This window comes from Somniosus microcephalus, chromosome 15, assembly GCF_052327205.1.
Source record: "Somniosus microcephalus isolate GS21.2 chromosome 15, FLI_Smic_1.0, whole genome shotgun sequence".
NCBI lineage: Eukaryota > Metazoa > Chordata > Chondrichthyes > Squaliformes > Somniosidae > Somniosus > Somniosus microcephalus.
The window spans coordinates 57,399,093-57,404,135 of NC_141001.1; the positions used below are offsets into that span (position 1 = coordinate 57,399,093).

Here is a 5,043-nt window from a genome sequence, read left to right on the forward strand (position 1 = left end):
TCCCTTCCCCCCCCTCTCCTCTTCCCCCCCCCCCCCCTCTCCTCTTCCCCCCCCCCTCTCCTCTCCTCTTCCCCCCCCCCCCCTCCTCTCCTCTCCCCCCTCTCCTCTTCCCCCCCCTCTCCTCTTCCCCCCCCCTCTCCTCTTCCCCCCCCCCTCTCCTCTCCCCCCCCCCTCTCCTCTCCCCACCCCCCCCCCTCCCTCTCCCCCCTCCTCTCCCCCCCTCTCCTCTCCCGCCCCCCCTCTCCTCTCTCTCTCTCTCTCTCTCTCTCTCTCTCTCTCTCCTCTTCTCTCTCTCTCTCTCTCCCTCCCTCCCCCTCCCTCCCTCCCTCCCTCCCTCCCTCCCTCCCCCCTCCCCCCCCCCCCCTCCTCTCCTCTTCCCCCCCCCCTCTCCTCTTCCCCCCCCCCCCCTCTCCTCTTCCCCCCCCCCTCTCCTCTTCCCCCCCCCCCCTCTCCTCTTCCCCCCCTCTCCTCTTCCCCCCCCCCCCCTCTCCTCTTCCCCCCCCCCTCCTCTTCCCCCCCTCTCCTCTTCCCCCCCCCCCTCTCCTCTTCCCCCCCCCTCTCCTCTTCCCCCCCCTCTCCTCTTCCCCCCCTCTCCTCTTCCCCCCCCTCTCCTCTTCCCCCCCCCCCTCTCCTCTTCCCCCCCCTCTCCTCTTCCCCCCCCCCTCTCCTCTTCCCCCCCCCCCCCCCTCCTCTCCCCCCCTCCTCTCCCCCCCCCCTCCTCTCCTCTCCTCTCCCCCCCCCCCTCCTCTCCTCTCTCCCCCCCCCCTCTCCTCTTCCCCCCCCCCCCCCCCCTCCTCTTCCCCCCCCCCCCTCTCTCCCCCCTCTCTCCCCCCCTCTCCTCTCCTCTCCCCTCTTCCCCCCCCTCTCCTCTTCCCCCCCCCCCTCTCCTCTTCCCCCCCCTCTCCTCTTCCCCCCCCCCCTCTCCTCTTCCCCCCCCCCCTCTCCTCTTCCCCCCCCCCCTCTCCTCTTCCCCCCCCCTCTCCTCTTCCCCCCCCCCTCTCCTCTTCCCCCCCCCCCCTCTCCTCTTCCCCCCCCCTCTCCTCTTCCCCCCCCCTCTCCTCTTCCCCCCCCTCTCCTCTTCCCCCCCCCTCTCCTCTTCCCCCCCCCTCTCCTCTTCCCCCCCTCTCCTCTTCCCCCCCTCTCCTCTTCCCCCCCTCTCCTCTTCCCCCCTCTCCTCTTCCCCCCCCTCTCCTCTTCCCCCCCCTCTCCTCTTCCCCCCCCTCTCCTCTTCCCCCCCTCTCCTCTTCCCCCCCCTCTCCTCTTCCCCCCCCTCTCCTCTTCCCCCCCCTCTCCTCTTCCCCCCCCCCCTCTCCTCTTCCCCCCCCTCTCCTCTTCCCCCCCCTCTCCTCCTCCCCCCCCTCTCCTCTCTCTGCCCCCCTCTCTCCTCTCTTCCCCCCCTCTCTCCTCTCCTCTCTCTCCCCCCCTCTCCTTTTTCTCCCCCCCTCCTCTTTTTCCCCCCCTCTCCTCTCTTTTTCCCCCCTCTCCTCTCTTTTTCCCCCCCCTCCTCTTTTTCCCCCCCTCTCCTCTCTTTTTCCCCCCTCTCCTCTCTTTTTCCCCCCCCCTCCTCTCTTTTTCCCCCCCCCTCCTCTCTTTTCCCCCCCCCCCTCCTCTCTTTTTCCCCCCCCCTCTCCTCTCCCTCCCTCCCCCCCCCCCCCCCCCTCTCCTCTTTTCCCCCCCCCCCCTCTCCTCTTCCTCTTCTTCCTCCTTCTCCTTCTCCCGGCCCGGGCCTCGGCACCTGGATGAACGCGTTCCCCCGGACGCTTTTGGCGGCTTCGGCCATCACCCCGATGCCGTTGGCCGAGGCGAAGATGGTGACGTGGTCACGGAAATGAACGGCCTTGAGCAGGTTCGACGGGTTCCGGGCGCGCCGGGAATCTGCTGAACTCGAGGCCCAGGCTTCCCGCGCTGCTAGGCCGCGGCTCCGTGCATCCACTACAATAAAGAGCGATTTCTAAATATTGAAGTTCAGGTTTTTAAGCCCCCCATAGCTAAGAAGACAACTGCAGAAAAGAACCTAACGGGGTACACACAGAAAGTGGGAAAAAGAAACACACAAAGTGGGAAAAATAAATCAATAGTTAGGAATCAAGATGGCGGCCACTCGCCTCAGCTCAGAAGGATTAGGCCCACCCACACACGCAATGAAACACACCCCCCCCCCCCCCCCGTGACGCATCAGGTTAACCCCCTGTACGATTGGTCAACCATCACGTCACTCAACGCTAATGAGCGGAATGTTGCGGTTTTTTTGAACCTTTTTTGTATACTGTCTGAACAATTTTTGTCTGACCAAAAGTAAATACGCCTATTAGACTCCCCTAATGATAAGCTTTCTTTTGATATAACGTGCGTGTAGGTACGCTGTATAACTTTTGAGTGTATAGCAGACAGACGGACGACGAATTGGTCTTGAATTCCAAACACACTTAGAGGGTCTGAATTGCTTAAAATGTTTTAAAGTTGAAATTTCTCAGTATTTGATTTTGAACAATCGATGGAAGTGAGTAGCTTTACACAAACATGCAACAATGCTATTCAGGGGGAGGGTAGGGGAGGATTTGTCGGAGTTACTTTTTATTGACGGATTGCAAGTTCCGGGTTTTAGCGCCTGCACTTCGCATGCCTAAACCCAGAACTTGCGCGGCCCCTAAGGGCGCGTGCACACCTCGTACGCACCTGTAGGGGTCACAAAATACCGCCCATTGTAAGTATATATTTCCTCTTAAATGATTAGTTAAGTGTTATGTAATAATGTATAAAAATTGCAGCAAACTACTTTAGAAGAAACCACTTTTTGTTTATTAAGAAAGACACAGATAATGTACAATTTCGATTTGGTATAAATGTTTGAAATAGGAGATTAAAATTGAGAGTACAATAAAGTTTGTTTCCCGCTATTTAATTGTAAAGTACCTAAAGTAATTCAACGCTTTTTGTGATAAGAGCAGGGATTAATATTGTGGAGAATGTTTGAGAGAAAAACATTGGAAGCGAAATTCAGATGTTAACATCTTTACGTCACCATATTAGTAAACATTTCCAAGTCGGTCTGATTTGTTTCTCCTGTCCTGGAAGAAAGATGGATATTTATTTCTGTTAAGTCATAGCTTTTCCTGCTTTTTGTTTTTAATTCGGTGACGCAAATTGCGTATGTGTTTTTCTGCACTTGTGAATAAGTGCTGCATTTCTGACATATTACATGGCGGGTGTGCTGGTTCAAGAAGACAATGTTTATTAATGGAAGTGATTGAAGTTGAAAATACAGATACCCGTTCTTGTTCAATTCTTTTTAATACTGAGAACTACAGCACTTTATATTTGTTGGTTGTCTGATTGCATTGTGATTAATATTCTAATCACTTATGTGGACGTACAGCACATGAGTGCCATAGGAAAGCTGCTGCTTGTGCAGCCATTGCTATAGTGACATGAGGAATGGGCTAATACGTTGAAAACTTTAAAATTAATACTAATTGCACGAATAGCTATGCCTCTTTCAGCTCACCTTGGGTTTTTGGATTGTTTGTCGATGCATAACTGTAAATGAGTGACGTTTCTGAAGTGTTAATGCATTATTATGCAGTTCTTTTATATCTGACAAGTAAGTTTTTTTTAAATAGAGTTTATATATGACAAACTAAAAGCTTTTAATTAATTCTACTGTAAACTAACTTGCAGAATGGGCATGTCAATGACAAATGAATTTCAATATAGGCAAGTGTGGAGTGGTGCATTTTGGTAGGAGGAATAAGGAGGCGACCTACTCCTTGGAAAATAAGAGTCTAAATGGGGTGGAGGTGTAAAGGGATCTAGTGGTATAGATTCACAAATCATTAAAAGTAGCAACGCAGGTTAAAAAAAAAAAAAAAGCCATAAGTGCAAATAAAACACTGGGGTTCATTTCTAGAGGAATAGAATTCAAAAGCAGGGAAGTTATGTTAAACCTGTATCAAACTTTGTTTGATTGTCTCATGATTTGAGACGGTGGGGTGGCAATATGGCATTACTGTATATATGCATTTAAGTGGTTACTGTTACTGTTGTTTTAAAAGATGTTGTAAAATTTGCCCACTGAGGAAAAGGTCACGCTCAAAGGAGTTCATGGCCCGCTCACTACAAAAAAAATTAGAGGGAACATTGCACCACTGTACTGGTATATAACTTCCAGTTCTTAGTCTCACTAGCAGAGCCCTTCAAGTTATAATTGAGATGAATTCTAATATCCTTTTTACTGTCAACTTGTTGGATAATTTTGGTTAAATGGAGAATACAAATCAGGCTATTGGCTGGTGGTTTGCAAAACCTGAATAAACAGACACACTTGATGCTAAAACATCCGCGTTTCACTGGTGCTCTCTACTGAGAATTTCCTGCACGTGATTGGCTTTTTAGTATTGAAGCAAAAGTACTGCATTCAAAATTGGACAGAAAGAAACCGTTACTGTTGATCGCTGATCGAAATATGCCTGGTACTTCCTAGGGTGGACTGGACCAATTAGTTCTGAATCTTAACAGCCAGCGGACAGAGGAGATCTCAAATCAAGCTGTTCTAAGCTCAATCTAAATGGACCCAGAAGAAAGGAACTTGCTGAACTGGTGGAATGTTTATTGAATTCAGAATGTACACATGGATAGTTTCTTACACTATTGTATGTGGTCCAAATGGGCTGACTCTTCTGGGTACAGTTGTCTCATGATTTAAAATTTATAAAATAAATATATCTAAATGTGCATTTTGTTTGTTTTAGAGAAAATGTTGCCATCAGTTACAAAGTATTATCAAGAATGTATTTTTTTTCAAATACAAAAGCAAAATACTGCGAATGCTGAAAAACCTGAAATAAAAACAGAAAATGCTGGAAATACTTAGCAGGTCCGGCAGTATCTGTGAAGAGAGAAACAGAGTTAATGTTTTGGATTAATGACCTGAAGAAAGGTCATTGATCTGAAACGTGAACTTTGTTTCTCTCTTCAGATACTGCCTGACCTGCTAAGTATTTCCAGCATTTTCTGTTTTCATTTATTATTAATGTATTTTTTCTT

General features: G+C 50.0%; 1 pseudogene; it reads right to left on the reverse strand.

Annotated features, from left to right (window-relative positions):
* Positions 1–5,043, reverse strand: part of LOC147106753 (natural cytotoxicity triggering receptor 3 ligand 1-like) — a 744,151-nt pseudogene that overhangs the window by 223,690 nt on the left and 515,418 nt on the right.